This window comes from Pogonomyrmex barbatus, unplaced genomic scaffold (assembly GCF_055798465.1).
Source record: "Pogonomyrmex barbatus isolate J1 unplaced genomic scaffold, ASM5579846v1 scaffold17, whole genome shotgun sequence".
NCBI classification, from domain to species: Eukaryota; Metazoa; Arthropoda; class Insecta; order Hymenoptera; family Formicidae; genus Pogonomyrmex; species Pogonomyrmex barbatus.
The window spans coordinates 6,979,503-7,003,573 of NW_028297113.1; the positions used below are offsets into that span (position 1 = coordinate 6,979,503).

At 42.5% G+C, this 24,071-nt stretch overlaps 1 protein-coding gene across 1 annotated transcript in view; it reads right to left on the reverse strand.

Annotated features, from left to right (window-relative positions):
• The window catches only part of Rpp20 (ribonuclease P protein subunit p20), a 107,993-nt gene that overhangs the window by 60,236 nt on the left and 23,686 nt on the right, over positions 1-24,071 (reverse strand). The window lies entirely within an intron of this gene.

Below are 24,071 nucleotides of genomic sequence, written 5' to 3' on the forward strand. Positions count from 1 at the left end.
TTTTATGTTTAAAATAAGTTTTTCTTTCTACAATTAAAACTTTAATTTCTTGAGACCATAAAAGTCATTCGAGCAAAATTTTTGAAAAATTTTCCTCGAATAATATCATGAATAAGAAGAATGCTGTGCTGTGAATGAAGAACACTTTGAATGATATCATCTTTGTTTCACGCTCTTCTACATGTCTGCTACTTTCGAGAAATATGCAAACGACTGTCGGTCGAACGAGTGCAGCAGGAGGACACGAGGATTCTGTATGATAATGACTGATCAACGAAACGGCGTCTGAAAGCTGGAAGTGCCGGTTAATGGTGCGAGTATGCAGCTGTCGGTGGAGCCGCGTCATCATCTGCGTGATTGGGATCAAGCCGAGCGCGAGGAATCCTTCGTGCTTCGTGATTCCTTTTATCTGATCGCGCGAACTGCGAGAATCCCATGCGTAGCGCATTTTTAGAATTAATTAGCGAATATCCCTTTCCTGTCGTAAGTCGGTTAGGAGTTCGTTGATTTCCATCGGTTGCCGTTAAGTTCCTTCCAAAACCGCCATTGAAATGTACACGACGCGCGATTACCGTATTAATCTGCGGGATTGATTTCATTAATTTGATCGTATAAAGAGATTATAACATCATAACTACGAGATACGCCAAGGTAATTTGATTTATCTCGTATTTGGCGTCTTAACATGTACTATTTTAAGCACGAGAATTAATTCACAACTCTCCGTTATTTTACAATATAAATGGATAATTCAACTTATATGGTAATTCAACCTATTCTCATACGCATAGTGGATTCTCCGTCAACAAGTTCAGCAATAACAACAACAACAACAACAACAACAACGTGTAACAAAGAGTTGTACTCCAGCATCAATGAAAAGTAGACACTTCAACATTGTAGCCCGCATAACGTCGACATTGTAGGTCGCAGGCTTGTCAAGGTCGCTATTATGGATGAGAAACAGACTATCGCATGTGTATTTCAATGCATCTAAAAAATATATGTACAAGAACGAGAAGAATAGAATGGAAGTGCGGGAAGGAGGATGTGACAGGAGTTGCAATTGGAATGCGTGTAAAACGCAATATGAAATTATCTCGATCATCGACTTTGTCACGTTCTCTTCTTATTATAATAATCGAGTACGTCAAGAAATCGCAAAGATTAAATGTCATTATGTTGCAATATTTTGTATAAACGGTATACATAATTGAACACAAAAGAAATATTCGCACATGACACGATATGATATTGCAATATATGTGAAAAATAAAATTTCCTCATATACTTTTTTCATAGGACAAAAGAATTACATGTGTATTTATTTATTTATTTAGAAACGATTCCAAATCTTACCAAAACAATAGTAGAATCGAAATTATCTATTATTTTTTCGCCTTGTTTTATAACGAACAGTATTTTCAATAATTTCGAAAACTCGATTTTTCAACATTATTTCAACATTCAGTTCGTACGATCACATCTTGTGTGCTCGACCGATCATTTCACGTCGCGCGCGCTGTCACGCGAGAGAAGAGAGCAGGAGGACTCCGTCCGAGGACCGAGACCTTGCGTTGCACCTGCTATTCTCAGGTGTACGCGAGTACACCTCTCTTTTATCCGGGCGCGATCTCGGGTGCATCTCTCTTCCTCTCGTCCTTTTGTACGAACGAACGAGAAAGCCATCCGCACAGTCAGGCGCGTCCGCCGTTCCAAATCCGCGATTAATCGCTCGCTCGCGCTCGACAATCCCAGTCTAATTAATCCGACTATCTCTCGCGGCGGTCGCCTCCGTGCGATCGTAGCCGATAGGCGCGTAAACTAGCGTATGTATTTCAACGTAGATTTTCGCGAAATGATTTTTGACTAAAAGCGTTCTCCCGCTTAACTCTTCCGAGCACAAATTCAGATATATGACACCCGTAACGATGATCGTATCGGGCCGCCGCGGCGCGTGTCGTTTTAAATTACTCGGTACATCTGTGCGGTTAATTAATTCTCGAGCGGCAATGGGATCGATGCGCGATCGGGAGACGAATCGTGACCTGAACTTGACAGTCGCAGGTGCGTGTTGCGAAAACGAGTTCCTTCAAGGTCACTGTCAACCACGCCGCATTTCCGGTTAGTATTTTTCGTCCTGCGGGTGTTTAAGCAGAACTGTTAATTGATACATTACCAGACTGTCTCTTGACTGTCAAGAGGGCGATGCCGATGAAGTCTTCTTGTAACTCGCTCTTTAATTTTCATATTTATTTGTACGTATGAGAAAAGACGGAGATGGCGAGAAAATAAGATAACGGTACGACCGAGATCTGTACGTTGAGAATCAACAGGTAAATCGCAGCGAGCGAAATAGCAGCCCTCTCTTCGACGACATCAAATTAGCGTTAATTATCTTCTCGATTATGCGATTCTATCTCGTAAATTTCTGATTTCAAGCGGATAGTCCGCGTTCTCCGACACGTAAAAATGTCGATCGATGTCAAACGTCGTGATAATACGTCGCGCAATAGATAGTTCGTTAAATAAAGTAGATTGTCGCGATTAACGCGAGATCTTCCACGTTTCATCTCTTTCGAAAATTTCCCGATCAATTATCGTATTCCACGCGTGTAGATGCGACCCTCGAAATTACGACGTCCTTGATAGCGTGCGCGTCCCGTCTTTTGTCCGAGACGTTCAACGGTGGGATAATTTGACACACGCACGGTGTTGTAATTAGAAGGATAATTACGTAATTAATATGGTGCGCTCTATACCCGGCTCTCTCTCTCTTCCTTCGATCGCATCGGTAAGCAGTCGGCCGTGCGAGCGAGTGAACGAACGAACATTCTCCAGCGTCGTCGTCTATGCCAATTAGGCGCGGCGGCAGGTTGCCACGAAATTAAAGCTTTTATTTCGGCGTGCGAACGTACGAAATTAGCGAAGCGAAACGCGAAACAGGCCCAGCGTGTGCTCCCTTCCGCACGCTTGATTCCACGAATATGGTTCACGATGCATCCGACAACGTACGAACTTTTTAAAAAAATAATATCTGCGAGTCCTAAATTCGCGTTATCGCGCTAATTTACTTTATGCTTCGCGAGTGTTCCAAATCCGAATGGAAGATTCGGAAATAATTTGCATGCGATAATAAAGGAACGATGACGGGCGTTTCGCCAGTCATCCGTAACCTAAGGTTCTGCCGGCGATAATTTTTAGCTTCGCGGCTTGTAAAATTGTAGAAGAGAGAGAACCCGAGACACACCTGGCGTTTGCCTGGCGTTGGCAAATTAGGATTTTGCGAATTCAGATGTGTACAGTTAGTCGTTTCTACGCGCGGAACAGGTTGAGCGCGTTCACACTTGCGAGAAAAAGAGTAGCTTACTCTCGCCACAGAGACAATTAACGACATCGTTAAGCCGCGAACGCGCTCTTGCGATAGTAAATATGCGCGTAGTAAATACGTGAGTTTTACGCGTAAAAAGACGCTAACGTGCGGGTCAATTAACGGCATCGTTAAGACGTTGGAACTCTACTCGTGAGTAATCACACGAGACACGCAAATTTCGTTAAAAAGAAACATTACTCGCTCAGCAATTTTCACTTCTCTCCCCCTTTTCTGTTACACAAGATTTTATTTAAATAGTTCAGTCATTTTTTTCTCGAAACACATGTCACAGCACCTTGGACTCAGTTTCAGAAACTAACTCATCATTCGAGAAGCAATATCGTCTATTTTTATGAATTTCCTAAATTAGAGATTATTACTTTCTTTCGAGAAAGAAAGTTTATCAGATATTTATAAAGTATCTATTGTTCAATGTTCGAATATTCGACATGAGATATCTTGACAATTTAATCTTCGGAGTCCCGAATAGTCTAGTACTTAAAAGCTTGAGTTGAGCTTACTTTATCTTTATTATTACGTCTACGGTAAACTTACAATCGAGTTCGAATGCAAGAACATTTCTCGAGAACTCGGGAAGTCGCTTGCAGTTCCTCGCTCGGGTATAGCCAGGCCTAAGGACGGGGACGTCGGGCAAGTCGGGCGTCGGTGGCGGCGAGGCACCGAGCGTGCTTCCTGCCGCTTGACCGGAAGTCGCGAGTCAGAGGCTCGATTCTACGTAGGCGTTACGCTTCCTTACGCGTATCTACACCGTCTCGCTCTCAGTTTCGCTGCCTCGCTCGCTACTGCCTCCGCCTGGAGGTATCGTTGTGGCTCAAGGACATCGCTAGATTAGTCGGGATATAGTACCGCATTTCATTCATAATCCTGAAACTTTGCAGAATCGGGACATTGATCGGACAGGAGAATCTTATTCCCTTCTCCGATTTCGATCTAGCTTCCTTCCACAATTTTAATTCGAGTTTTAATTATCGCGACGTTTGTAATGAAATATTTCCGTTGCGGGAAGAAAAAAATATGATAGCGGAATTATACAATCGCGCAAGATCGAGGTTGATCAAATGAAACTTCATTTTACACTTAAATCTGAAATTTAACGTTTCAATATATCTGATTGAGTCATCAAAATGTAAATTTTAAGAGTGCGATAAAGAGGGTAAAATTTAGATTAAATTAAGAAAGTGGATAACATGAAAAACATACAATTAATTGTATTTGCCTTGCAAATCAGTTATCAATCTATAAATTTATTCGCAATAAATTCATCTTTCTTGCTAGTAATTGCACGAGAACAATCTTTGAAAGTAATATAGTCGAAGTGTTGAAACAAAGCGATTCAAGATGAGAAAAACAACTCGGTTCCCTTCTTGATTGGCTGTTTATGACTCGTTACTCGTCATAGAATCATAATAGAGGAAAAATCGTGCATCGTAAACCGGCATGTTTGACGTTGATATTTCGACCGATCAACGTGTGCTTGTTCTTTGGTCTTGATGGTTTCTCCTTAATGTTAACTCGTTACTTTACCGCGGGCATGAATATAGAACGAAGGGGAATGCCACGAAGGTGGTCTCAACCGTACATCCGGATGATATAAATGAAAAATTCAACTTCCTCGGTAGCCGATATTGTAGCTGAGAGAAACTGTTACCGAGAGATTTCGTCATGATTTCAGCATGGAGCCAATTGCATGTTTTATTTAAAAAGTACTTAAAAATATTCAAAATTTCTTTGAATTAAGATTTGATAAAATCAAAGAATACGTCCCATATATCTACTTAAGCGTTTACTGTTCAAAATTGTAACAATTTTAACAGATGTGATAACGATCCGTTGATTCGAAAAAAAATTGATTTATATAGAATGTTGAATACCGCGATTTGATTGCTATTCTAATAAATTGTTCCTTTCCGAAACTTTCGTGGTCACGTCGGATAAGAACTTAAAATGCATGACGTGCTGGATTTCAGAAGGACAAACTTTCTCTATTTCTTCCTTAGTTCGTCAGGCGAGAGAGAGAGAGAGAGAGAGAGAGAGAGAGAGAGAGAGAGAGAGAGAGAGAGAGAGAGAGAGAGAGACGAAGGCGGGGAATCGTACGAAAGAATAATTTCTCCGCTGTCAAGCTCTTCGTGGCTCGGAAGAGAATTATCTTTCGGTCCGTGCACTCGACGGGGAACCTAATTTCAGTCTTCCTGTCATGGGAATGTGCACACCCCGTATTGTGATCTGAAACACGTACTCCGTGATTCGAGAATAACAGTCTCTCTCTCTGCGGTAGAAATTCACTCGTTCGCCGTGGCGCCGTTTCGTGCTAGTTCGATAACCCGCCTCGCCTTATCGGAGGTGCCATCAGATCGATATTTATTGTCAGTCAATAATAGCCCACTGTACCAAAGGTCCCGGGAGGTCCCCATTAATTCTAATACAAAAGTCTTCGAAAACCAATTTAAAAAACGATATCCTTTTTTATTCGTGATATTTTTTTTCATCTTCTTGTCACATTTAGAAACTATTTATTCGATAAATTAATTTCCTCGATACTTCCATCGACATCTGTGTCTTATAATTGTATCGTATCGAATCTACTCGCGCTAGCAATCTGATGCTACGTCGTCGATATCGATCATCGCCATCGAGCATCTCCTCGGGATTTCAATTCGAGAGATTAAATTAATTCACGCGCGCAACGACATAAGGCGCAATCGAGTTAATGGCCTCGTTTAATGATTGCTAGCCTCCACCTTGCTTCCCGTGCACGATCCTCCGACGATGCGCCGAAGTCCTTTCGCGTTTCCCCACTTGTCCGTTTTCGGGCAACGACTCGGACGATTTTATCGCCGTTTCCTCCGTCTCTCCTTCCTGCTTCCTGAGCATGCGAGTTACCCGACGCCGCGATCGTTCCGCGAGTACCGAGGTGAGTTTCGTTACGGAAATTAGCGATTCAACGCCGAACGTGCGTCGCCCTTACAAATTAAAGCCTCGGCCCTGCCCGTGCGTGTAAAAAGCGCAATCTTACCTCGGCGGACATAATCTTAAATATATATCCTCATATATACGCGATAAACCATCCCCCGGCGGCATCAGATACGATACGTACGTAAGGGTAGATACGCTTGATAATCTCCGACTTCTTTTCGAGTAATAACAATGCCTGTGCTCACTTATGTTAAAAGCTTATCTCAATTTCTTTCAACGTGACAAAATGTTATCGTATCGTTAAAAAAATCTTTAACGATTAAATTACAATGTACACGTTTTTTTCACGGTTTTTCTTCTCAATGTGTCAAGTACATTTTTCAAATTCTATCCGCGATCTGATTTTTACCGCGATCTGATTCTCCTTAGATCGTTGGGAATCCATTCATTCGCTATTCTCTGATCGTAACGATCACTATACCGATGGCTACTCGTTTTATGAATAATTTATGAAGAATGTGCAATGAGCGTCGAACGGGAAGCTAAAATTAGATACGTCACCCGACTTCGTTGCACTTTTGTCGTCAGCCTCGAGACGACGGTCCCCGCCTTGGAAAGCAAAGAGGATTGCGCCCGTCGATCGAACACGCATTCGTGCAGGGAAGCAGTGTCTCCCAACCTGTGCACCACGGATTCACTTCCGGTCCCGTTCCGGGCTATTTTTTCGACTCGATCTTTGAAAAGTCCCACAAAAAGGCACGTAGACGTATATTAGCGTCACGTGAGTCGAATCGTAAACCCCTCACTACACATAGGGTGTCGCAACACAGGCCGGAAGTGAGTTTCGAAAACTCTATGTATTTCGTCACGATGTATCGCGTTGCGTTTGTTTATGACGAGCAGATTTTTCTGTCGCTCTGTAAAAAGAGACCAATATATTTTCAGTCTTTATTACTCTAAAAATGCTCCTCTTTACTTTCCTACAGAGATTACGATACGATTGAATTAAAATTAGGATCACATCTCGTGAGTCGAGTTAAAAAGCTATCCCTTACTTCTCATAACTCGGTGTCAAATATGATGACACCGAAAGATTTTAACAAAGTGTTCTTTCGCGATGAGTAACATTCGTTGGCGTTTAGCGCCAAGTCCGTGATGTGGATACGAAGGGGAAAAGCTCGCGTTGAAAAGTCGGCGAAAAAGGCTGGTGGCTGGAGACGAGGGAAATCGGGAAACGGCGAGGAAGCGGATAGAGAGAGAGAGAGAGAGAGAGAGAGAGAGAGAGAGAGAGAGAGAAGCAGAAAACACGAGGAGAGGACGTCGGGAATTGTAAGTGGCGCGTGGCGATGCCGAATATACGTATCGGATGCCGCCAGATGTTGCGGTGAGGCCAGCTGCTGCGCACCTCCGCTCTGCCCTCCTTTGCTTTTCCTCGCAGCTTTTCGAGAGTGCCGAGCAGGTACACGCCTCGCTATATATAGAGTATAGAGTGCTCGTCTTGTTGTTCACTGGTGGTATAACGCCACTCGTCGACGCAGTCGACGCTTCGAACTCGCCCGCGTAATATCGCGAAATTGATGCAAACACGTGCACGTGTATGCAACATCGTATTCGCGATTCGTACAGAACGAGAAAAGATTTTTGAGTGACGAAAATTATCCTAGATTAGATTAGGCTCCTCCATTTCCAATCCCAACCTTGGTTTGATGTCCGCCAAATTATCAGTTAATTATTCTCAAATGGAGATTCTTAATAATTATCAAATGGGCTTCTAAATAATTTAATGAAGAAATTATTTAAACCATTTAACATACTTGACGTGTTTCGTGCTTGTTCGAACTAAAACTTACTTAGACAACTCCGTTTAGCTTGAATTGCTTTATGTCCGAGACAAATCTGTCGCGCTGGACTGAGTGAATAGAAGCAGGTTCGTGACCGTAACGAGAAGCAACTCGACAAACGAGTTTACGTTTGATCAATTAATTACGGTAGGCATAATGTACCTCGCGTGAGGACACCATCGCAATTCGTTACGAGAAAGATGCTACCAGCGTCTTTTTTAAAGCTTTCCGGACACTTGGAGAAAATAGTGACGATCTTAAATTAAACGAGAAACAAAAAAATATCCCAAAAAATAACAAAAAATAAAACTCTTTAACAATTTTTTTGTAACGCATTAAAGCTACGATATCAATTAAAAAATGTGCATAAATATCATTCGAATGTACTTTTAGAAACATAGAAAGACGTGAAATTAATACATGAATGTTATTGCATGGGGGAGGAGGAGGAGGAGGGAACAAATTTTAGGACTTATAATATTGCTGTTGCATCTTTATGACTGGCAATACGAGCGACGGTGGCTCTTTTTATACATTATTTGCACCGCGAAAGTGGAGCTCTTTGGTATAATGAGCTGGCTACCGGGACTCTTCTTCTTCTTCTTCTTCTTCTTCTTCTTCTTTTTCTCTCGCGAGCAAGAGCTGCGTTTATAGGCTTGTAATAAGCGTGTTCTGGCGATATGAAAGGCTCGAGGGCGAGGATTACGGGGATTCTTCTTTTCCTTTGTTCAACTTGCATGAATCCGTACTCACCGTGGCCTTGCAACAAAAAAAAAAAATAGATAAATTTAAACAAAATTTAGGATTTTACGTTGTCCGAAATTCAATTAGATCTAATGATCAAAATTGAAATTCGGCATTTGCCTCGTCGTTAAGTAGCGCTGGATTTTTCGAGTTCGTTCTTCTAGATTTTTAGAAACGAGAAAGGGAGAGGCAGGCTTTGTTACGCCAGGACGAGCCTATATAGTCCTAGAAAGTAGCTGAATTTCTGAATATCCTAATTAACCTGCGACCGTGAAGCATTGATTGCTTTTTATTCGAAACGCGGTAATTCGAAATCTGCATACTTAGCACGTGGCAGAAGAGTAGGGGGGCCTTGAACAGAACTCTTGCGCATAACTAATACCTCGTAACTAAACATAGAATGCAAATGGGGCGTGAGCGGTCAACTTTGCGACGTTGAGAATGCTTTCTAACACGTTTCTTCGCGTTTGTAAAAGCGAATATAACGTTGGAAAACTGAACGATCGATATTGTTCGATCGACTTAATAGATCGTGCGAGCTTTCACAGAAGTTGTTCTATCTAATTGAAAACGATGAGATTTTCATCGCACTTGAAAAACATTTAAATTTTTCATTTTTTAGCAAATTTCTATATTTACAAGCTACCCTGGACTGTCTCCTCTTTCATTGACTTTTGTATGTACTTTGATAATTTCGCCTTAAATAATATTGAAAAGGTTTCATTCATCTGGTTATTGAGATAACAATAAATTTTTATAAATTCCATCCATCTCTGTTATTCAAATTATCTGAATATCTTGACGGACCGATTGCTCTCCTCCGATTGCTTCATCGCAACGTTTCCATCCTTATCCACGTGCCAGCGTTCGGTTTCCTTTTCTTCTCCATCCAGAAGAGGGGGCAAGAAAGGTACTCCGGATCTTCGAGGAGAATGAGATAGGAAGGAAGTGAAGAAGGCGAGGGGAGAAACGGGAGGGGGGTCGAAAGTGAATATCCTTCCTGTTTGTCCTCGCGAGCGGGCAGCTGCCCTCGGATTTGAGCACGTGCTACCACCGTGCGCTAGGATAGCGCCCTGCCTCTCGCGGATCGAGGATCCCCGATGGTAGGTTTGTAGGTTGGTAGGTGGAAAATGGTTGTGTGCGTACGCGCGTGTGCGCACGGACGAGATATCGTCCACGTGAGGCTACCATTCTTCGCGCATGCATGCGTGTCTCCCTCCGTTTTTCTGCGACTCGACCGAGTCGTTGTTGCTGCCGTTGCCGGTGTTTCCCCTCGACGTGTATACGCGGGGTACCTCGTGCGGGGCAATATGCCCGAGCAATAAGATTTTATAACTTCCTTCGCGGGAGGAGGGCGGGAAGGCCATGATGATTCCTTTGCTCGTTACTCGAGGAACGTAATTCTTTCACAACGACTTATCTAGCTCTAATTATCCCCCTTTTTTTTTATCGCCCCATGTTGTTACATCGCTATCGTCTCGTTAACATTTATCTTTACTCCTTTCACATGTTATTCCATTACTCAGATTACTTTATCTTCACCGTTTATTTTATCAACCGTCCTCCCGGGAGCATTTTGCGAGAAACGTTCATTCTCAGTACCTCGATTAATTAAATCTTTTTAACCGATAGCATTTTAAGTTCAAAAACAGACGCGCCAAAATTCAATGCTGTATCGAATAAACAATATCGATAGAGAAAAAAAAAAAAAATGCATCTGCGAGTTGTAATTTCTCGATAGCGCGACACGTTAATTAAAACGCGTCGCAATTTTTTGTACTCCTGCCGGATTGTTAATTTAGTAAAAATCTGCAGGTGCATCCTTGCACCTATCACGAGGTGACTCGCGCTTGACGCGTTCGACGGTAAGACGTACGTTCGCATGCGAGCGCATTCGAGTATATATGTATATCAGCTAGGATATCGCGAACGATATTTATTGGCCGGGTCCTGCCTCGTTCTCGTATAATCACGCGACACCTGTTACGACACAACACTTACTTTAATTGGGGGCTACGAGCAGCTGCCTACACGCACCAATCACGCCGGTTTATCCAAAATTCTTCGTTGCCCGCGCGACATCCCCTGAGTCTCTCTCTCTCTCTCTCTCTCTCTCTCTCTCTCTCTCTCTCTCTCTCTCTCTCTCTTATCCTCTCTTTCTCGCCGCACCTGTTTACGATCGCGCCAATGCCGAAATATAAGAGGACGATACGCGAGAATCCTTGACCAGGATTCTCGGGACGGGAGGGAAAGTAATACGCGCGCAGATTTCTCAACTGTGATTTGCGCGATGCGAACGTAGTCGCATGCGCGCGTCCGAAAATTATCGGTTCATTAATTGCGGAGTGTCTCCCGAAACGAATTTTCGCATCTGGCCGCAGAACGGGTGTGACACAACTTCGTTAAAACGAGAACCAAAAGTTCTACAGACACGTGCTCCAAATTGCGTACGCTCTTTGCGAATTACATTAGCTCTCCTTCTTGAGCGATCGCGCAAATTCGCCGATTCTAATCGCGTGCGGATAAATGGGTAATTATTAAAAGTAATATAACTGTTATATTCACCGAACATTTATATAATAGTGATTTCATTTGCGAAGAGCCGATTGTATTACGTATCAATGCGGATTGATAATGAGGCACGTGCCATTATCATTGAAACGTGAGAGCTATTCGATTCATTGAATCGGTTGATAAAATCGATTTTGCATTATACTCGACGAGATATCAATTAACAATCACGGCATGGTCTTACCTAAATATGAAACATGTTCCGAAACATGAGACATGTGGATTCGTATTTAATGTCGATAGCATAGCTGATATATCTATCAGTTGATTTATATATATATAATACGCAAAGAACTGATATTGTTAATTTTGTTGCAATTTCTTACTTAAATAGTAATTTAATCGATTATTTCGTTTTGAAGTAAATGAATAATAATGTTTATGAATGAAACCATAGCATGAATATTAATAACCTAATTATCCAATTAATAATTATCCAAATTACTTTTCTACTCTTCATTTTTCAAGAAATTTTTATTGACTCAATATTTCCATCCACTTTGTTCATTCATATGTATTATTCAAATAAAATCAATCTGTTAGTATTCGATTATGATACACTGGGCGTTTCAAAGGCCGCTGGTGGTTTCAAAAACGTCTGTTTATGAAAGACTTACCTCTTTTAAACATCTAAGTAAGATACGGGTATAATTTTCAGTGCTACCTGAAATTGAGATTTTTTTGACGGGGTCGCAGATGGCTTCATACCTCACACGGGAAAAATCTTTTCACGAGTCGGTAGGAAAGCCGAGACCTTCTATCCGGCTTAACCCGAGAGAGAAAGACAGGCCCCTATTCAATAATGGTCGGTGACGGGACATTCGGCGGTGCAGATCGCGATATATAGGACGTGCAGCACGTGCCATTGACAAAGGCGCCGTGGCCAGATGCAGCATCCGCGCCGTGGCAAGGTCGATGCCATCTGTTGCTTCTCGACTACGTTTTTCAACTCGAGTTCAGCGGGCCGGACACCGACTCGCGACCGCCGTCGAATTAGCGCGGTCGGCGGGGTGTGACAGATCCCCGCACATCTGCGTACGACAAAAGACAATGAATTTCGTATCGTTTTGCGGGAAGAAAGAGAATCACGAGCTTCGAAATCTAGGTCTGTTTATACGAGCTCTCTTTGGAAGGAGAGACCCGAATTTTTAACGTCCCGCGCGGACTACGCGGACACACTATATTCCTCTTTTCTCTTTCCTCGGCGAATCTTTCTCCGCCCAAATGACGTCCGCAGGAAAAGAACGTGAAAAAGCTAGACAACTGTCCAAAACAGATTGCGACGGCGGCTGTTGTCGATGGTAGTGCTGCTGCTGCTGCTGCTGCTGCTGCTGCTGCTGCTGCTGCTGCTGCTGCTGTTGCTGCCGCTGCATCCGATGCAACGAATACCATATGCCGCGCGCGGTTCTCAAGTACATTTCACGCGTCGGACCAATTTTTAGCGATCGCGTTATTCGGTGCACGCGGCGAGAGAAAGGGAGAGAGGAGGAGAGCCTATCTCCGATTCCCGCGACAGGCGGAAATCGACCTACCTGGCGTCAGGTTGAGGTCTCGTTCGCTCATTGCTGAGAATGCGTCCGCACGCGCGTGGTGCACGTTACCACCGTACTCGCTCGCTCGCTCGCGTGCGTGTTACATGTGCGACGTACGGCACGACGCACCCTCCAATATACACGGCCGATCGAGAAACGCTTACTTCGGTAATTATACTTCTCCGCCGCGCGCTCGATATCACGCAGTTGCGTTTTCTTCCGCCAAAAAATCCACTCGAGGATAAACGTGTGTCGACGAGCAGTAGCCCGAAGGGGAGGGACCTCTTGTTTAATTCTTTACAGATGTATCGATATAAAAAAAAAAAAGAAAAAAAAACGGAAAGAAAAAAAACACAATTTAATTGCTCTGCGAAATCTTACATATTGACGATGATATATACTAAAATAAAAAAAAAAACTGAAGAATCCAGCCATAAGCGTTACGAGTTCTTTCTTTTTTTTTTTTTATAATAAATTTGACAATTGATATAATATTAGATGGTTTAGTAGAACATCGAAGAGCTACAAATTTGAAATAGAAAATGGATTTTTTTCTGAATATTCGTATAATGTCACATGGGAGCGTGAATCACTGAAATGTCAATGTCGCACGCACGTTGCACAAGATACATGTCGATAGAAAAATATTTTTGTCGTCTCCTCCACTCGAGATTATTTAATCCAGTGCAATTTCTCGAAGCCGAGTGTTCACAATCCCAAATGATAATCTCGAGTACCGAGGAGGGAGCCTCTCGCGGTCTTATCGCCGTCGGGTCGGTCCCAGCCGCCGATGGGTCAACAACAGTACTCTCGCGGGGATAAAGAAAGGGGCCTGTGTGCATTCTCGGTGGCCGATAGTAATTTCGTATCACTGCTCCGTGGCAGCGATGCGTGCACGCACGCCAAGATGGCGTGGAAGGGGACAGCGGGGGCCCAACGAAAGGAGGGTGAGGGGGTGGAGGGAAGAGGGCGGGGAGGGAGGGACGAAGAAGGGGCAGATGGCACCGTCTTCTTCGCAGCCAAGTGGCAGCGGGCACGCGCCAACCGAGTCGGAACATCTGCCGCTACTTCCCAGGAAGAGAGCACAAGAGAACCACCGACTTCTCTTCTCGCCAAGGCAAAAGGCCCATCCTCCGACCGACATCGACAGGCAGTCGGTCGCGGCTCTCCCGGGCCCAGTTTCTTATTTCGTATCTTTTCCGGGCGCCGCGCCGCGTGCGCGTCCCCTGCTCCTCCCCCCCCCCCTCCGCCCCCGGGCCTCTTCGTCTCTCCCGTGGCTACATCCGTTTCCTTTATCCCCCCCCCCTTCTCCCCCGGCACAACGCGCGCTCTCCAAGATTTTCAATTTTGGCAGATGGCACGTGCCGGGCAGAAGGATCAACTTCCCCTCTCTTCTCGCTCCTCCTTCGGCGATCCTTTGTAGAGCCTCGCCCGATGAAACTACTCGCGCGCGACAGACTTGTAAACTGGAGGCATTCATCACCGATCTCATCGGTGAGGAACCAGCACGTTTCGCACACGATTGACGTGAGATAAAAATCTCTTCTTTCTTTTAGAACTTTAGAACTTAAAGTATATTTTGTGTCTTTACATTTGCCGAAATTTGAAACTTAATTCCAAGAGAAGTTTAATATTTGGCAATTTAAGACAACTATAAAATTGCAACTGTAAAATTAACAATTTAGAATTTTTGAAATAGCTTTGAAATGCTTTTTATAATCTCAACCTCAGTCCTAGACGAACGTAATAATGAGAACTCTAGGAAGATGTAACGAGGAAGTTTAGTGTTCACGATTTCCGCTTAGAATATTCAGCTGTTTTCTAAGACCACCCTGCAACCACCGGCGCATTCTTAATTCCCCTCCTCTAGTCGTGAACATGTGGTCACGGTTTTTCTCCCTTGCCTCTTGTTCACAATTTCAGTTTTTCATTTTTACAGATGCCACGCGCCATACTTGTTCTTTCTTTTCTTCTTCATAGAACGTTTCTTTATAGAAACATAAGGAAAACCCTTTTGTTCAAGATGTATACAAAATATAAAATAGTCTTTCTTCCGTTGCCAGTGTTGTATCAACGCGTGGCACCGTTTTACAAACGTAAAATACGATTTTATATAATCCATCATCATCCAATTACATTTTATTGATGGCGTGGAACAAATTTCATATCTTTTGCAAGATTTCCACTATCAGCGGAATGTCAATGAGATTTGAGCAGGAATATTTTATGCGCGAATCATAAGTAGTGTCGCGAATCACGCATGAGCCCTGAATCCTTACGAAAGGGAAACTCTACCGAAGAAGAGTAGGGTCTTCCGGTTTCTACATGAGCACACGAAAACAAGCGTGCCAGATGTATAGAGAAAGCGCGAAGGGTTGCGGATTTCCGATCAGAACCCTATCTTTAACAAAAAATCCTCCATTTCCGATCGCTTTCTCTCGATTGGTTTTCACAAATTTGACGTGTCATTCTTCATATGTCGAGTCTTCGTTCGATACGCGGATACGTCTATATTACGACTGAGACAACGTTTTGCGGCAGCAAAACTCAAAATTGTTCGATTTTAGGCCAATTCTTAGTTCAATTCCTTAAAGTAGCGTTCGACGAAGTGTACTTTTCCGCGTTCGCGTTCGGGATATCGAGGATCGAAACTTATCGAAGCGAAACCGGTTTTAATCCCTGTTTTTTGGAGCTTGACGTACGGTGCATACGGGGAGAGAAGTTAGCGAACTCGCGCGCGAGCCGGCTCCGAATGATCGCGCAGGTGTCAATGACGGGCGACGAACTTCTGCTCCGAAATATCTCCGACCGGTAAGGTATCGCGGGGATCGCTAATCTGGAGACGGTGAAAGCTGCATAAAGGCGAACAACGAATATCTCTCTCTCTCTCTCTCTCTCTCTCTCTCTCTCTCTCTTCTCTCTTTATCTGTGTTTCTCTCTCCATCTCTCTTTCTCCCGGCATCTGGCACAGCGGCAGTCCAAACATGCTTTTGTCGTGAGTACCTATGCTTCCGTAAGTAAATGCCTCATACCTGTACACCATCGACGGACCCGGAGCCGGCTGCATCATATAATATTCGCTCTGTGCGTTCTGGTTATGCACCGTGAGAGTATCGTGATACCCGCCGGTGGATACCGGCCGGGACACTTGCCGACTTTGTAAACATAAGGTGGACGGGAGAGATGAAATTTAAAAAAATTCTACAACAAACGCGTACTCTTTCAAGTTCTTCTCGGCTAAACATTTTAATAGTAATATTTTTCTACTTTATCTAAACCTATCAAAAGCGAAATACGATACGCAGATTTTCTCTTGCCCTTTTATATCGTTCTTCGAACGAACGAACGACTGACGAAATCGTATTTCAATCATTTCAATTTCACGAAACGCATCATTATTTGCCTCTCCTCCGGCATAGAGTGTTAATTAAAATAATTAATTTGCATGCAACACGGCAAATCAGCTCGCTTGGCACGAGATTATTCCGTGCTACAATTCCACCAGTTTGGGGAAATGGTTTTGTTAGAACCTCTTAAATTAACGAGGTGAATAACGGTGCCAGCAGGTGTCACACGTGCTCAAAAGTACTGCGATCTGTCATTCTTACTTTCTCACCGCTCTGCTACATTTATCTGCTACATTTCGTTGGATGTAACCTTCGGATCATCAAGATAGCGGCAATCAAGCTCGTGAAACCAGGATAATTGGACATTCTCTTATTAACCGACCTCTCGCTAATTCTCCTCCGTTCAGATGTTTCGATATCTTTTATATCTATCAATATTTTCACAACCCTGCGTAAACATCATTTTTCCATTTTCTTTATTCAAAAATTGAAAAGAAATCGAAAACAAGTTCTTTGCATTTTAATGACGAACCTGTTTATTCTGTTGCTTATTATAGAGAGTCGAGATCGGGATAATTTAAGTAAGTAAGTATAAATTTTAATACACATGTATTTATATATAATGCACATGTATTTATATGTAATATTTCATTGCGATAAGAACGCGCCAAAAAATGAAAGAAGTAAATTTTAAATCCGCCTATCATTATTTTATGAAAATCTGTGCAGCCTGTTTCCGTCGTGGCTGTTTATCATGTTTTTTTTCCGCTTCCCCGAGGAAACCCTCGTTGAAGGCAGGGGCAGCTGTTCATCCTCGGCTTGCTAGCTGGATTATAGTTGGGTCTCTGTTCCCAAAAAGGGAGACGAAGCACGTACGAGCAAAGTGACGATAAAAACATAATCGATTTCGCTATTTGCAGAAGCACGACTGAAAAGAGAGAAAAAGAAAGATAAAAAAAGGAGGGATTGTGAAATTTCTATGAGACACGATGCGATTAATTAATCTGAAAATCCTGCTGCAGGAAGTTCTGGAAGTTCGATCGATTCCCCGAGTGTAGAATAAAAAAAAAAAAAAAAAAAAGAAAATTTGAAAAGGGCGGAACGCTGACTTCCCAAAGAGGAACGTAATCCGATTATCGTCCGATTGGCTAAACGTACGAAGGATGACAAATATATCGATCGTATCAGAACGAACTTATTTCCAGTAAGAGGATTGCGGACGCGTCACTTGCTATTATCTCTTCGTTTGATAAATCGCGGAAAGAAAGAAGAGATGGTTCATTCGCGGCATTATTTCCTCCGTCATAATATTAAAATATGTTTTTCGAGATTATATTTATACCTAACGACAAATTTAACATTACATCTCTCTGAAGATTTAATATCGACATAAATATCTGACACTGAAACTATTATAATTACTAACTATATTTAAATAATGTAATAAAATACATTACGATTATGTATTCATATCCTCTTTCTAATTCACGATTGCAGCTTTTTTCAGCTTTATAGATTTGACCCGTATAAAAGTTTCACATCATAATATAATTTATTATTCATTCTCTTTACGGAGTGCAAAATTAACGAGGGATAGTCCGACGCGCATTAATTAAGGATATCCGTAGATGGAAGAAGTAACGAGGCGATCGGTGTCACGAATCGAGATCGACGAACGGTTTCGCGAGGGGATCCCGTCTCGGCGAGCGAGCGGGAGGCGAGTTCCCAAGTGGAATCAAGCGGCACCTTGGCACCTTGGCGGGCGCGTTCGTCATCTGCGACGGGGAGCGATGGTTTAGCTTTTTTGACTCGAGACCGCGCAAGTGGCACGTATCTCACCTGGAATCGCTAAATTGTCGGGCGATTAGATGCGGGAGCTGCTTTCGTTCGACTTTCTGGAGCGCCGCGCTGGAGCGCGTTTTCAACACACCGGCTTTCCCGCGTAATGAGCCCGTGTCGGAACACAATGTTGCAGCCAGCCTGTATGCACACAGGCTGCACCTGTTTGGACGATCGGTTAATAACTGCGGTTCGATGCACGCCAGCCGATCGTTTCCGCATAATTGCAGACGCGCGTCGACGCGAATGCACATACATAGGGTGTCCGGCGCGAGATTCGGCGCGACAGATTCGTCAGATAATTCACAGTCGATAATTCACCCTCGGCGCGACGAGATGTCGGCGCGCGAGATGAGATCGGAGTTAAATCGAGAGACGCCTGAATGATTAATCGACGAATATAGTCACACCATTTTTCTACCACCTGAGTCCCGGCCGTAGAATCCCACGCTGCGATCTCTTTATCTTTAATCGATGATTCAGTCAAAAATTTAGTTCGAGGGAGAGTCAACGCTAAATTGAAAAGTCTATCAGTCGACACAATGAACACGGAACACCCTGTAGAGACACGTCGGTGACATCACGACTCGATCATAAAAAAGATGGAACCACGAATTACCGAGGCTCGTGTCGAGGCTCGGTAATGGCCCGTAATTGCGTTTCGCCTGATTGCTAAGATGCCTAAGATCCTTGCAAATTGAAAAATGGAACGTGCAATATGACGTCTTACGACGGATTGAAACGCAACGTGTAATTAACTTTCGGAAATTTAGCATTAAGAAATTTAATAAGCATTCGGAAATTTAGTCATAATAAATATGAGATGTCGAACATTTTTTACCCTTAACGGGAACTATTACCTCTCGCGAGACGTAATGGCGCGAATGCGTGTAATGCAAATTGCACGTGGTTCCATCGCATCTTTGTATGTATTCCCGATATGAAGAATGGTTCCCTCGATTATTGACTCTTGACTCTTGGCTCGCGTTTCGTACGCGATTGCTACTCTTGTATACGTGATTTCCCGGTTTTACCTTTGTCACCCAGTCCGGTCTCTCATTTATCGGAACGACCGTTGCGATGTAAAAACGTCACGGGTGGAACGTAGGGGAGAATGTTTTGGGGGGTGTTCGATCCGGCTTCGGGAAGGTCAGTGTGCCGGGACGTTTCGCAGGTACAAAAAGAAATGTAGGGACGAGCGCATATGTGAATATAACGAATATATCGATTTCTCGGTAGGAAAATCACTTTTAAACATTCGGTTACTTTTATATTGTGTTTTGTATTTTATTTATCATCTTTTATATTATATTTCACATTTTATTTATAATCGCCTGAAAATTTCCTTTTGCAGTTTTCAATCGGTTTATTTAGTATAAATTTTTTATGTGTAGCTTGATATTATTCATCATATCTTCATTCGCTTCATTTAGCACGATTTATTTATTATATTTATATTTTACGAATTACCGTTTCATATTACATTTAAGAAAATTTAATTTCATAATTTAAGTAAATATCCTTTATAACTAAACGTCTCAACATGAAGACTGTTAATCATTGCACTGATGAAGAAGATCGAGGAAAGACACGAGAGAGGGAGGAACCTGGGCCCTGATTCAAAAGATTCTCCATACTTTTTAGGTCTTGCAGCTGTTCCTTACCCTCCATACGCGTCTCTTGCACTCCTCATTCCTGTCTTTCTCGAACGTCTCTTTATTTACATATGAGATAATCCGATTCACAGATTCTTATTCTTATAGTCTTAGCGATAAATCATATATGCGATGTATCGTTATTCTACCAGTACAATAATTATCGCGTTTTAACAATTATCTTAATAATTTCTTTCGTTTAAATAGTTTTACAATTTTATCTAGTCTATCTTTTGATCTATCTTTTATCTAATCTATCTTTTTGTTGGATAATAAGTAATACATTTAAATAGCAAATAAATTATTAGTTTAATTAAATTTTATTAAATTCGAAAAATTCCGTGGGTTAACGGCAATCATTAAACATATGCAACGGTAGAATATTTCGATTACCACACAATTACCCTCGCAATTTTTCACTTGCGAGATTAACGCAGGTGTTGGAGACCGGAAGAAAGGATTTACCCAAGAGAGAAAGAGAGAGTTCGGGATAGAACACAGATTTCGAATCTTTGAAGGGGAATCGCGAATATGGGGAGGAGCACGGAGTCAAGGAGGAGAAGGAGGAGGAGGATAGATTGTCGGCAGCGATCGCAACAAAACGAAAGTTGCCAGCCGGTCGGGGCTCGTTCAATCGTTGCTGCTGCTCAATCGGTCCCCGCTGCACGACTGACTCCTTCTGCTACCGAGGATTTCACCCCGCAAAACCTTCTGGGCCGAGACAGAAGGTCTTCCTCCTCCCTCGGGCTCATCGGAGGCGGGCGAGAAACACGAACGCGATGAGGGCTGGGGAAAGGGTAGGGTGAAGGAGCTTCACAAATCTCGCGTCATGTCAGGAACAGGAGGATCCCGCGCACCCCTTTCTTTTATTAAACCCGGGGAAAGAGCTATTCCCGACGCCAGACGGCGCGCACCAAGAGGGTGCTAGAGAATCCTGGCAATCCTTTCCATCCGGGAAGAGAAACGCCGTCGCCGCATATTTTTACGACCTTCCCACTCGCATCGTTCTATTTTTTTATCTTAATCTACATCCGTTCGCCGGATTTTACTTGCGCTTATTTATATCTACGTGAGATTAATTCGCAGAATTTTGAACTTGAAAAAATTAAGCCACGGTTAAGCAACATATGTGATACGACGTGTCTATCATACGCTCATTTCACTTTACGCTTTCCAGTTTTCAACATTGTAAGTTTGTAAACTCACTTTTCTTTTTTTCGAGATATCTCTATTTTGACAACCGTTCCATTTTATTACTCTCAAGAAAGAGAGAAAAAGAGGGAGAGAGAAAAGAAAGTAGATTTGCTATATTAGAGTTTTCACTGCGATCGATCGGAATCGATCGATTTGATCTCTTAAATTGCCACGCCAACATCATGAATTTCCAACATCACCTAGTACATGCGAAAAGGTACTTCGGAGCATCTGTTGCATCGTCCATCAAGCACTACCATCATCATCACTACTGACACCACCACCAGAAGGCACCGTCACTACCACCGGCCCTGACAACCAGGTGCTACTCACCTTCCGTGTCTCTCTCCCCATCTTCGAAGAAAAAAAGAAAAGAGAAAACCTCTCTCCCTCCCTCTAGAAGAAATCGGAGTTCTCTTTCTTTTTACTCCTATCTCTTTCTCTCTCTTTCCCACTTTGACTTTATTCCCTGAGATTTCCACCATCTGCACCTTCACGCCATTCCTTGCTTCCTCCTCGTCCTTTTTGCTGCTCTTGCACATTTCTCGTCTCCGTTATACGCATGCAGAAGGCGTGTTCCTTCGTCCCCACTTTCGAGTAGAGCCCTTTTCGTCTTTCTCGTCCATTTTACTATCTTCATCATCATTATCTTCGTCGTAGCCACCCTCTATTCGACAAGCGATTGTTACTTTCTCTGCGTATCACGTCGCCATCATGTGTAGATTGTTATTTGCGTATACATTAATTTGAAGCGTTACATCAGCAATTGAGATTAATCGATATGCAAGAAAAAAAAAAGATTTTAAATTTTTCAAAAAAGAAAAATTAATCTCTTATTATAAATTCAATTTAATATGTATTGTGTTTAGATGTAATATTAATTCGTATGTTGAAACGTATTTTTAATTAAATGTTTTATCTCAATTGAAATATTCTGGAGGACAATTTGTAAAAAAGACGTTATTGATTTCAATTCTAAAAAGTTTAAATCACCGCTTTCTGTACAAGGCAAATTGATATATCGCTATTAAACCGACGCCTTCTTATTTCCACTTACTGTTATTATTATGACAGTCTATTTTTTATCTCTCCTACCATATTATTTTCTCTCAATCACCTCGTCCTTTCGTGTTACGGCGTCACGAATGTTTTTGACACGACATTTTTTGAGAGTTTATGTGTTATGGAAAGAACTAAATGTCCGCATTTGGCGATATAGTTGTGATAACCTGACGTGCTTAAAGTACCGCCTAAAGTATAAAGCACTTGATTCTTTTACTCGGGACAACGACAACGGGGCTATTTTGCAACATGTGGACAAAATACATTAATGAGACGTACCGGAGTAAAGAAACAGAAAGAGAAGAGGGAGAAGCAAAACTCGCGTTCTTGTGGGACAGGTACATGGCCCCCCTTGCGATTTGGTCAAATGAAATGAAACAGATGTGTCTCCTGCGCGCCATACCGGCGTTTTATAATAATTCGCGGACATGTTAATTAAAGAAAAATTGTCCATTTTATTCTTTAAAAATAGGATCAAATAAAATTTAAAAATCATGATCATTCTTACGATATTTTTACATATATGTAAATTTACTTTGTAACAGTTTGTAAAGTTAACAAAAATTCTTTGTGACTGGATGGTGTTTAGATTTTAAATGACGCCTTTTCAATTTGTACGCAGCCTCTTTCTCCCCTTGCTCTAAAATTTACCGTGTTACGTGGCAAACGATCATTGTGTGCGCAATTCTTCCTTTATTACGTTTGCCAGTAAGTTAAAAAAATTTCTACTTTCACAGCTGCTCCATACGTACCATTGGAAAGTTGTTTATACTCTCGCTCACGCGCGTATCTCCTCTCCATAACCGTATTATCACTGGAGATGGATGAGTCTGGCGAAACTCGAGGAGAGAAACACTTCTTCAGGATCGACAGAAAACTCGCGCGACGACGGGCTTTCGTAACACGATTTTTTCGTAACAGTAGTGTATCTACAGTTTGCGCAGGTGATGCAACCGCGTCTCCCAGATATTTTCGTAGCGCACACATGGCGCCGAAGCTGAGAGCGGGGGATATCGAGAGGAAATATGTAAATTGTGTGACGCGATGTAATTTTAGAAACCCCGCGACGCCGCGACGTCGACGACGCCTTTATCATCTTCCGACTATCGCAACGTGGCTCACAATACTTCAAGAACGAATACGCAATCGCTTTTAAATTTAAAAATTCTTTTTTGAATTTTCACTCAAAGCGATGAAACGATAAACGCACAATGCTGGTTCGCCTTTATTACGATATTAAGAGCATTTTATTACGAGCGATTGTAGACGAACATTTTGAGAAACGAGTAAATAAAAATTCTCTCGACTGAGCGACTGCTTTTAACGCGAAAATTAATCAAGTGGAAATTAAGCGAAAAATAATTGCTCGCGAAACGCCTCCGCCGAATCAGGCGTCTATCGAGAAATCGATTCCTTCCAGTAAACAAGAGTTATGCCCGGGCTTTCTAACGGACTATAATGTTTCGGTTGAACCGAGACTTTCGTTTCTCAACGGCAATTAGTAGCCGCGAAACGAACGTTACACGCAATTGATGAGAATATTCCATTGTCCCGTATTTTTTGTTTCTTTCGATCGATGTTTGGAAAGAGGAAACGCCAGATGCAGCGAGAGATTTTTATTTTCAACGGGTATCCTGAGAGTACGTGAATTGCAACTTTCCCACTTTCGGCAAAATCCTCACAAATTACAGTAACTAAAACTATACATTGTAATCTTATCATTTATTTCACATTATAGATGTGCATTTAACTAAAATCTATTTATTTTATGGCGGTCCACCGCTCACACAACTAATACCTAGCAAAGCGTCCACGAAAAGAACTATGGCCCGCGCAGTGGTAGCGAAAGAGGCTGCCTCTAACACCTGAGGACCTAAGTTCTTCGAAATTTCACCGCGGCCAACATCTTTTTTCGCCATCAAACTCAGCACATCGTGGACAACGCTCCTCACCAACGCCATAATTTATTTTACATACGT